At 41.3% G+C, this 11,818-nt stretch overlaps 1 long non-coding RNA gene across 1 annotated transcript; it reads right to left on the reverse strand.

The window, feature by feature from the left end:
- Window positions 1-7,381: 7,381 nt before the first annotated feature.
- Window positions 7,382-9,634, reverse strand: LOC131480395 (uncharacterized). The gene is made up of 3 exons (XR_009245491.1): window positions 9,320-9,634; window positions 8,144-8,259; window positions 7,382-7,470 (listed from the first exon to the last, which is right to left on the reverse strand). It is a non-coding gene; the product is annotated as an uncharacterized LOC131480395 (long non-coding RNA).
- Between the last annotated feature and the right edge of the window lie 2,184 nt (window positions 9,635-11,818).

Consider the following 11,818-nt stretch of genomic DNA (forward strand, 5'->3'; position numbering starts at 1 on the left):
GAGGCGACAGTGCTCTTCTGTAGCAGAAACACTGGTGACAAACTGGTGGTGAAGAATGTCCATTTATTTGAGCAAGTTACAAGCTTACATAGGAGAAGGGGGACAGGGAGAAGGGCAGTCCAGATAGTACAACATTGTAACTGGCTAATGGATATGCCTATCTCTTCTGGAAGCTCCAATGAAGTTAAAGGCCAGGAAGCGTAGGAAGCACAGGAAATTGTATCTCAGGGCAGGCTCCTTAAAGCAGGCTGAATGTAACATTTGACTTCCTAGAGTGGTTTACAAAGGAAATCCTAGCAGAGTAGGGAAGAGAGACTGGGGTGCAACCCATCCCTCCTGTTGCATGCCCAGTGAACAGGCCATGTTGGGATCTATTAGCCAAGGACACAGTGTGCCATATGCCTATAGCCTCCCATATGGGCTATGCAGGTGGAGATCCAGGGGCGATCTCCCATATCCCACGTGGGTGCAGGGGGGCTTTGGGCCATCTTTGACTGCTTTCCCAGGCTACAAGCAGGGAGCTGGATGGGAAGCAGGGCTGCCGGGATTAGAACTGGTGCCCATATGGGATCCTGGTGTGTGCAAGGTGAGGACTTGAGTCTCTAGGCCATTGTGCTCGGTCCTAATTTTTTAAACACATCTGTCATCCACTGGTTCACTCTCCAAATGACAAAAGTTTTGGATGATCTTCCACTGCCCTCCCAGTTCATAAGCAGGGAGTTGGATCAGAAGTGGAGCAGCTGGGACAAGAGTTGACAACTATATTGGATGCCAATGCTTGCAGGTGAAAGATTACTCTATTGAGCCATCTTACCAGTCCTCTAAGTTTATTTTTAGTGTTGTAGTTTAGTCATTTGTCAATGTGACTTGTTTAGCATATTGTGCAGATTGGATGGCTGAGGTTCAGAGAAACCATGAAAGTTGCCTAAGGTGCGACAACTGGTATACAGAAGAATTAAGGTTTAAACTAAAGTTTGCTTGACTCCAAAACCCTGGAGCCCTTTCTTATGCAACCAGTTAGTTACACCAAAAATTGACACATCTATATCTGATTGAGCTAATTGGTATTCTGGAAGAGGACAAGCTTAGACGAAATTCCATGTATTTAAATTTGTACCTAAAGGGGCCCAGCGGCGTGGCCTAGCGGCTAAAGTCCTCGCCTTGAACGGGCCGGGAGCCCATATGGGCGCCGGTTCTAATCCCAGCAGCTCCACTTCCCATCCAGCTCCCTGCTTGTGGCCTGGGAAAGCAGTCGAGGACGGCCCAAAGCTTTGGGACCCTGCACCCGTGTGGGAGACCCGGAAGAGGTTCCTGGTTCCCGGCTTCGGATTGGCGCGTACCGGCCCGTTGCGGCTCACTTGGGGAGTGAAACATCGGATGGAAGATCTTCCTCTCTGTCTCTCCTTCTCTCTGTATATCTGGCTTTCCAATAATAATAAAATCTTAAAAAAAAAAATTTGTACCTAAAAAGCATAATTGACATAATGGGTTAACATAGGAAGAAGTCATTACTGCTTTTGACAGACCCATCGCTTTAGTTATAAAGCATGTGTGGAGTAAATAACAGAAATAATTAAATTTAATTGGAGTGTGTGATTCGAAAACACTAGAGAATATGGGGACAGCTGAGAGCCTCAAAGAAACACTTCTGCCTGTGGCAAGTTTAACTCAATTTGCTTAAAGATGTAAGAAGCACTTTTAGGGACAAAGGCTTTTCTAAGTATAGTGGGAGATGCTTATTTGTGGAAGACAGGCCTCGAACTTAAGGAGTTCATGGTCTAATAGGGCAAAAAAGTGTACCTTTATAATGTTAAGTAGTATGTTGTTTCTTCAAGAATGATAAATTATATCCACTTGAAGAATAATTATTTTCATTGGAGAAGTCACAATTAAATAGGTTTTAAAATTCTAGAATTTTTCATAAGCCAAGATGATGGAGAAAAAATGGCAGAAACCTACTAAAATTTTCCTTTAGGGAAAGCAGGAAAAGAGTGACATTTTAATTTAGTGAATAATCTTCTCTGTGTTTAAAAAAAATAAGGAAACTTAAAATGTCAAGGTGAAAAAGATGTCACCAGTTTTAAATACAGAAGCACACTGAATGAATGATAAATGACATAGCAGCCAATAAAGTCCTTCATCAGTATCAAGAATGCATTGAAAGGCACACACAAATTTGCAGCAGGATGGAGTCTAAACTGATCACACCTTTGTGTAAACTAGCCAATTTCATAGTAAGTACATATTAAGTCCACAGAGAATAGTTTTGATTTAGTAGGAGAATTGGGGGGGGGGGGGAGGATGAATGAAGAAAGTATTGTTATGTATTTTAGAATTGTATCTAGAAATCACATTGAACATGTTAGCAACTAAAATTAAAATACAGAATGTAGGAAAATGTATGGTGATGAGAATTTTAATTTACAATTTAGGAGAAAGTTATAAAAATAGACTGAGAATTTATGATTCTGGAAATACGGCTTAATTGTGCTTATTCTTATTCCTCTTGCTAATTATAGTGAAAAACACTGGACATTACATATACAAGCAGCCTTGAAAATACTCTGAAGGTGGACAGAAAAGGGCACCTAGGCTAGGGACTCACAACTTGATGACAAGTTCCCTGGGTTTTTTTTTTTTCCTCATTTATCCCAGACTAGTGGAAGAAGCCATCAAGTTAGAAACTCATAAAATGCAGACCAAGGAAGCCTTAACAAAGACTTGCTTCTTGTAGCAAAGGACTGAAGGAGGCAGCCTAGAAAGATGGAAACCTTTCAGAAAGTAGCTACTCTACTGCAGTTGCATACAAGAAAAAAAAAAAGCCCAAATCAAACCAAACATAGACTGTTGGCTCACGCACACACACTAATAAGGCCGCATGGTGAGACTGCACTTCTGTCACGTCAATCTGTAACAAGTGTCCCTTTCCTTTCTCCCAGCCCACTGTAGAGGCTTCTTTCACAGAAGCCAACTCCATTCACCTGCATGTCAGTGAAAGCTACATGGGGACAGCAACAATGCACTCCAGCCGCCCTTACGAAGAAGGTTTCCGTGGGAGCTTTGTAGGTCCCCTCCCTACCCAATAGTAGCACAAAGCTCCCTCTTTTCATCCTCCCGCAAAGGCTGAACATTGACTTCTACATAGTAACGAGGGACTGTTCTCTCTTTCCTTGTCTAGTCACATTACAGAATTCGACTGAAAGGGAAAGCTTAAATAAGCTCCAGAATTGTACCTATTTCAGAAATGTACACGTTTCAACAGAAAATCGCTCTAGGCCCCGGCATGGTGGCCTAGCGGCTAAAAGTCCTCGCCTTGAACGGGCCGGGAGCCCATATGGGCGCCGGTTCTAATCCCAGCAGCTCCACTTCCCATCCAGCTCCCTGCTTGTGGCCTGGGAAAGCAGTTGAGGACGACTCAAAGCCTTGGGACCCTGCACCCACGTGGGAGACCCGGAAAAGGTTCCTGGTTCCTGGCTTCGGATCGGCACAGCACCGGCCGTTGCGGCCACTTGGGGAGTGAATCATTGCATGGAAGATCTTCCTCTCTGTCTCTCCTCCTCTCTGTATATCTGACTTTATAATGAAAATAAATAAATCTTAAAAAAAAAAAAAAAAAAGAAAATCGCTCTAACCAGCAAAGATCTCACACTATGAAAAGATAATAGATGAAAGATCTTTCTGTCCTTTTCTCTGTAAATCTGTCTTTCCAATAAAAATATTTTAAAAAGGTCTTTTTCTTTTTAATTCAGTGCCAACACTAGAATTTCATTGTTTAACCTTGAAGCACTGGTGAAAAAAATTCTGAGTAATGTAAGAATGTTCTCCCTTGCTCCTGAAGCTAGGAGGCCAATGAATGAAAATTCTCTTAGTAAATAGTACTTCTGATAATGTCTTGAAGCCTTAGGCTTCAAACAATGATAAAATGATTCTTTTCAAAGATTTATTTGTTTTTATTGGAAAGGTAGGTTTAGAGAGAGAAGGAGCTACAGAGAGCTAATGGACACTCCTGAACAATTTGAATATGATCTGTAACTGTTGTGAAAATTGGATCCATGTGAAACACTCCCCAAAATGAAATCTCCTGACCTAGATGGTTTCAATGAAGCATCTATTAGGCCTTTAAAGAAAAACCTCAATGCCAGTTATGGACAATTTCCTCTATAAAATGTAAGAGTTTGAGTAAATGATACAGTTTACTTGAGAATTGCTAGAGGAACTGTCCAGACTATTTTGCAAAGTAGCTATATTATTTTATATTCCCACTAGCAATATATTTCTCAATGCTCAAACCAGCTCTTGTTAATATCTGGCTTTGTGCTTATAGCTACTCTCATGGATATTACATGGTATCTCATTGTGACATTGCTTTTTAATTTTCTTGGTGTCTAATGATGTTGAGCATCTTTTCATGTGCTTATGGTCTCATGTGCATTATTTTTGAGAAATATCTGTTCAGATTATTTGCTCATTTTTAAATTGGGTTATTTGTCTTTTTATTACTGAGCGGTAAGAGTTCTTTATTAGTAAATCCTTTATTAGCTGTATGATCAGATTTTTTTAACCAGCTTAGGGGATGTATCTTCTCACTTTCTTGTATGTGTCCCTCAAAGCTCAAAGTTTTAATTTTCACAAACACAGCTTATCTATTATTTCTTTTGTAGCTCAGGCTTTTAGTATCATTTAAGAGTCTATTATCAAGTCCAGGTTAATGAAAAATTTCTCCTATGCTTTCTTAGCATTACTTGAGCTGCATCTCATGCCTTGATATACTGTAATCTAATTTTTGTTAATTTCAGAATACTTTGTTTTTAAGATTTATTTATTTTCATTATAAAGTCAGATATACAGAGAGGAGGCGAGACAGAGAGGAAGATCTTCCGTCCGATGATTCACTCCCCAAGTGAGCCACAATGGCCGGTGCTGCGCCGATCTGAAGCCAGGAACCAGGTCTCCCATGCAGGTGCAGGGTCCCAAGGCTTTGGGCTGTCCTCAACTGCTTTCCCAGGCCACAAGCAGGGAGGTGGATGGGAAGTGGAGCTGCCGGGATTAGAACCGGCGCCCATATGGGCTCCCGGCCCGTTCAAGGCGAGGACTTTAGCCGCTAGGCCACCATGCCGGGCCCTAGAGCCAATTTCAGAATACTTTCTGGCCTATGTTTTGAAATTTTTCTTGAACTCCTGCTTATTTAGAGATGTGTTGTTTGGTTTCCATTATTTGTGAATTTTATAAAATTTTCTAGTTTTATTCCTTTGGGTACAAGGAACATACTTTGTATTAGTTACAAAGTCTATATGACTTCAACTTTAGCATGGTTTGATTTATATTCCAGCACATGGTCTCTCATGGAGAATGTTTCATAGTTGCTTGTGAAGAATGCACATCTATTGGTACTGAACATAGAGTGGAGAGGGTAGCCAATAGCCTGCTGTCCTCTCAACTTGCCTCTTCCAGAGTGGAATCATCACTTCCTGAGTCAAGGCGAGACTTACCACAGCAGAAGTACTTTTAACATGTCACACCTGTGGTAGACCTTCCATTCTACAAATGAGGGCTGGGTGTAAGAAGGGGGATCTCAAAAGCCCTCAAAACAAACAAACAAACATACAAACAAAAAAAATTTAGAATAGAGAACAACAAGGAAAGCTTAGAATCAGACAGGAAATGGTCAGCGTGGATTCACTTATACCTTACTAGATGGGACACAAAGATTAGTTACTCCTCACTAGGGTATTGAGGATTTCTCTGCACACCCCTCCTAAAACTGTTCTTCCCCTAAACTGTTGACAAATGCCTTGTTAGAGTTATAAGCCAGTTTAGACTATCCTAAAATCCGCCAAGTTCAGCAAAATTATGCTTCAACACTATAAACTGCTAAATACTAAAATGAAAATAGACGCGAGACAGCTGAATAGTACCCTATAGCCATTTTAAGGTGTATAGCAGCCAGTTCTGTATATAAACTAAAATTAAAATGTCAGTGAAGTAGTCACAGGATGTGATTAAGAACTTGAATTCTTTTAACATATTGGTTACTCAATACCATGTCAATTATTTCCATAACGTTGCTGATGTTATGTTGGGGCTTTTAATTGATTGGGGTGATATTCTGCCAGCTCTACCTTCAGACCAAAGATGGTCTCTCCAAGAAACCGCTGAACTTACCAGGACACTAAGATGGTGGACTTTATGTTGGTAAATACCTCCAATGAAAGAATCTCAACTGAATTTGAACTGTGGTAATGCAACAAGGTGGAGGAAGCCACCAGGGGGGGAGGGTTTAGAGAGGGGAGGGAGGAATCCCAGTGCCTATAACATTGTGTCACATAATGCAATGTAATTAATAAAATAAAATTTAAAAAAAAGAAGGGGGAATCTCACTTCTCAATGGTGCTTAACTTGGATTCAGTGCCCACAACATGCAGGTAGGTGGTTGGGGTGGGATGAGAAATTCTGAAATCCTGTCCGTTATAAGAATAAGGCTCTCTGACTGGGAGCTGTACGGAGAGGGATTCCTTGTTCTTAGCAGCAGTGATTTGGTGTGAAACCTTCCTCTCTCATTTATTTATTTGTGTTTTTTTTTTTTTTTGAAAGACAGACTGATAGAGGGGAGCAGGACAGAGAGAGAGATTCTTCCAGCTGCTAGTTGAGTCCCCAAGTGGCTGGTCTAGGTTGAAGGTAGGAGAATGGAACCCCAACTGGGTATCTGAGTTTCCCATATAACGGCAGGGGCCTAAACACTTGGGCCTTCTGCTGCTGCACCCCACCATACACATTAGCAGTGAGTTGGATCAGAATATCCAAGGTCCCAATTGGTGACTTACCCTGCTGTGCCACAATGCTTAGAATGGAATTTCTGTCTTGTGAATCTGGCAGTGGGAATACAGGAATAGTCTTCGTCAGATACCACAGACTTTTGCTTTTCTTAATGGATTTTCATAATTTTCGTTTAATGTTGGTTATTAGGATACTTACAGATCTTAAACACTTGCTTTTGACTTTTCACTTGCACTGAAGAGTAGGTCAGTGGAATGCCTTCCAGTGTTATGCCAAGAATCTACCTCCTTACATAAAACGCTGGAAATGAAAACATTATAAAGGTGAATAAGCGTGTTGTTGCCAATGGCTAAGAGGAGGGTGGCGTAAGTGTGGATGATGATGGGGAAGTAGATGTGGTAATAAAAGGGCAATGTGATTCTTGTGGTGATGGCAACATTCTGTATTTTGATTGGATCATTGTTAATATCCTGGTGGTGATATTACATTGAAGCTTTAAAAATTATTTTTTAGACAATACAGTTTTTAAATAAAAAGATTTATTAAATTTTATTGGAACGGTGGATCAGACTTACAGAGAGAAGGAGAGAGAAAGAATCTTCTATCACTCCCTAAGTGGCTGCAACCACTGGAGGTGAACTGACCAAAGCCAGGAGCCAGGAACTTCTTTCAGGTCTCCCACATGGGTGCAGGGTCCTAAGGTCAGAAGCAGGGAGCTGGATGAGAAGTGGAGTAGCCAGGATTTGAACCAGTGCCCTTATGGGATCCTTTGTGGGCAAGGCAAGGATTTAGCCACTAGGCTATTGCACTGGGCCCCACAGTACAGTTTTTATAAGCATAGAGGTTATCTCTTCATCTTTTCTTCCTTCCCCAAGTTATCACAAAGGCATTCACTCAGTTCATTCTTAGAAATGTTCTGACATATGTATGTGTGTGTGCGTGTGTATAAATGTATAATGACATGATATGTATAGGAAAAGGTAAAAAATATGGTATGGTATAGTATAGTATAATTACATTACAATATGTATATAAAATTATAGTATAGCTTAATTATAGGTATCAGTAGCAATTTGACTATTAATTGGGAATAAAGCTGCTTGTTGTATTATATATTCATTACTTCCCAGTATGCTTGTGTTCCTTGTGCAGTTCACACACACACACACACACACATACACACACACACAATGCTCTATGCTTTATGTTACCTAGGTAGAAGGGTCACAGGACATCTCAGCTTTTTTTTTTTACAATGCTATGCAGACATATTTGTACTAAAACCCACAAATTTAGTTAATAAAAATATTATAGCAAACATAATTATGATACATACTTTCAAGAACAAATCTATCCTATTGACACATACCTGGAGTTTATTCCAGGGCAAGGCTTAAATCATGGAGTAGAACTCTTATTTGGTAACTGGTTTTCTTTTCAGTGCTGAAGATGGCAGATCTCTCCTTTGACAGATTTTCCTGTATTCTTGAAGAAAATTGAGATGGGCCCTCCATAATGCTATTTAGGGATATTTCCATCTGCATAAGATTTGAACCATGTCTCCAACTCCTGGTTCATATATAAAACAGAGATTTCTCTTTTTTAATCATTACCCAGAAACTGGCAAGCTGAGAATGTTATGAAATTGTCCATCTTCATTAGAAATATTACAAAGATTTATAAAGGGAGTTACTAATAAACCTACATATGGTCAGTGGCCAAGGGAAGAATTGGACAGCTAGCAAGTACATAATAATGAAAAAGGAAGCTCTGAAACTTCTTGTATTTCCCAGCTGCAGGGGGAAGTTTCCATCCCATAATAATGTTTTTAAGTAGCAGAGTATTAGCTGATTCCTGAATTCTAATGAGCACAATTATTGTAAAAATAATTCCAATAAGTATTGGTCTTATTTTTCTTCTAAGGGACTTATGAAAAAGAATTGAAAAGGAGATTTTTAAAATCAGTTAACATTATTTAGTCATATTGAGGAATTATTTTCTTCTGGAATGGTTAAAATGTGTTATCTTTTGTTGTTGTTGTTGTTGTTAAATTTGGTTTTCAGAGCATTCGTTTTTTCTTTCAGTAGTCATTTTCAGTTCCTGAAATAACCGAAGTAGTGGAATAACAAGTTAAATGTTTGGTAATATTTATCATATTGCAGGCAGCTAGGAGCTGACATAGGAGACCCTGTAATTCAATCTTTCCATTTCAGTGGTGACGAGGTAGAAGCTCAGAGGAGTAAGGCGCCTGAACAAGGAGGGTATTGAGTGCCAGAACTCTTGCCTCACAACCTGGAACACGGCGCTGCTCTATTTTCAAGGTAACCGTATTTCACTAGCTGCTCTTACAACATTTATCTTGGGTCAGCCAAGATAGTGCTTTTCTATTGGAGGGAAGTTGGGAGAAGCGCTGAACTTTTAATCATATTCTATAATGAACTCAACTGAGTAAGTACTTTAAATTCATGAGCTTCAAATTGGATTTAAAGCCTAAAAATGACTGTTTGGCTCTGTTGAAATGAGCAATTCTTAGACCACTACTCACTTGCGAAATTTGACAAACATTTATTGAATGTGAGAAGTACCTTGTATGTCAGACTCAGTAGTTAAGATTCTGTTGTGATGATTAACTGAGTTGTACACCAGGAGGTGTTGCTTTGTAGGAGCTTTATAGCTTGTCCTACGACAATCAGCAGGTGGAATCCTGGACTTTTTCACCGCTTCCATCTCATCTACCACAGGTACCAATGCATCAGCAGCCAGTAGAGTCCAGCGTCACGGCCATCTCCTTCCCTTTTAAAACCAACCAGGGACTTCCCATACAAGTATGAACATGCGCTACCACCCCTCCCCCACTCATGACAAGATACTTTAATCCTCACCCTCCACTCTGCCTTGCCTTTTAAAACGTAGTTTGGCTCTCCACACAAGGTATCTCATTTCCTTCCGTGGAACTAGGTTGTTAAGCTTCCTTTCGGTGCATGTCATTCTGTCCCAAGACCTGAGATCAGACCAGACCTCCTGAAGTGAAGAGTCTGCTGGAGACTAGTGATGCTGCTATGTTCTCTGTCACTATTGGCTGAAGAAAAAAGGCAGGGAGGGGCTGGGGATTTCCAGGAATACTTTTCTTAAAATGTCAGCGCAAAAACTAAAATGCCTTTGCAACAGGAATTGGCCTGTACTGAGTATGATGTGGTAAAATCTGGGTTGGAAGGCTGAGTCTGTGGGTGGTGCCTATGAAAAAAGGTGTATTTCTTCCATGAGGACTCATATTTCCTTCTTCATCAAGTGATACTTTATAGTATGATGATGACAATGTTAGTACTGGAAAAACCCAAACCCTCAATTTTAACTGTTAGGTTTTAAGCTCACTTAAAGTTCTTATGTTGTTACATGCAGCTAATTCCCGCAGCCAAGTCCTCTTTTCATGATTAGTTTACCGCAAGCCAAAATCCAAGATGCAGCAAAATGCTTAGTAGGTCCTTTATTCCAGCAGGATAGGAACAGGAGCAGGGGTGGAGGGTGAGAAAATTGGAAGGGACACACCTCCTGCCATTGTAGCATTATGGGGGCTGCCAGAGCCAGGGAAAGGACAAGATGGAGTGGATGGGGAGAGCCAGGAGCAGGGAAGGGAAGAGGGGGAAGGAAAAGGGAGGGGCTGTGTGTTGGTCCCAGGGACTGGCGACTGAGATTATCTGAGCCACGGGTGGGCAGGAGAGGCCAGGGATTGGGGAGTGGGATTCTCAGGTAATGTGCCAGGTTACATCTGATTGGTGGACAACCTAGACAGCGTGAGTTCTGTGAGTTGTGGGGAAGGGGAAGAAGAAAATGGCACAAGGTCCAAGATGGGATGTTTGAATAACTCCTCACATTAACAGTGTAAAAAAATTTTTTTTTAATTGGAAAATCAGATTTACGGAAAGGAGAGACAGAGAGAAAGATCTGCTATCTGCTGGTTCGCTCCCTGTTGTGGGGTATGAGCGAGATTAAACCAAACATGTCTAAGGTTCATTAAGGAGTCTTTATTAACCAAGCTTGGTGATAACAGGGACCACTAAAAATAGCAAATCACAAGTCCATGTGGCAATCCAATCAATTGTAACCCTAAGAGGAAGGATTAAGCTGAAGACCTATGTCCCAGCTTCCCCAACAATATAAATTATTCTAAGAGACATGTAGCAAGCAACCCGACCACACTTACAAAGCTGCAGGCTGTTGTGCCCAGATTTTGAGATCCCCAGAAATCCCCAGAATAGTTGATCCAAGTGCACAAGGATGGTTTATTCAACCTTGGCATGTCCGAGATTGGGTTCTTGGTTGAGAGCAGGCAGCTGGCAGACTGACTGGCCAGCCAGCCGGTCAGGACCAACACCCCTTACTGAAGTGTGGCCCAGAACAGCACATTCATAGAGTTTTTACAGGGGTAGGCCACAACAGCTTGGAAAGGGGCGATTCACAATTGCCTGCAAGGTGAGGGGAAATACCACACATTCACTACCTGTCTAGGCTGGACAGCCCATGCCTCCAGCAACTAAGGGAAGCACCCACTTAATTACTTGGAACCACCTGTGAGATAACCAGACTTATGTGAGCTTTGATTCATAAGAATTGGGGCCCTTCAGTGCTAAAGGTCACATAGGCCGTTTGGCTTGCAAGCTCACACAGTTTCTTAGTAGCAATGAGCCATGAGCAAATGATTGGGATTTTGATACTGAGGTTCCTCACAGACATTCACCTTTCCTTGGCTTCTCTGCCCACATTCCACTACTGCTAGGCCTCACCTCTTCTGGAACTCCCGACAGCACACAAACCAGAAATACGAAGCATCTTAACATTGTTATATTCATTGTCCCACCCAAGCAGTAAACAAAGGGTGAGGAATACAGACACACAGAGGCCATGCTCAGGGGATAGCTGTCCTCAGAGGTACTGGAGAGGCCAAGAATCGGAGTGCCAGAGTAATGGGAGCACACGACCAGCAGGACTCCTTATCTTGAACCTTTATATGGGCTTATGAGGGGAGTGGCTACACAATAATGCAATA

This window comes from Ochotona princeps, chromosome 1, assembly GCF_030435755.1.
Source record: "Ochotona princeps isolate mOchPri1 chromosome 1, mOchPri1.hap1, whole genome shotgun sequence".
Taxonomy (NCBI): domain Eukaryota; kingdom Metazoa; phylum Chordata; class Mammalia; order Lagomorpha; family Ochotonidae; genus Ochotona; species Ochotona princeps.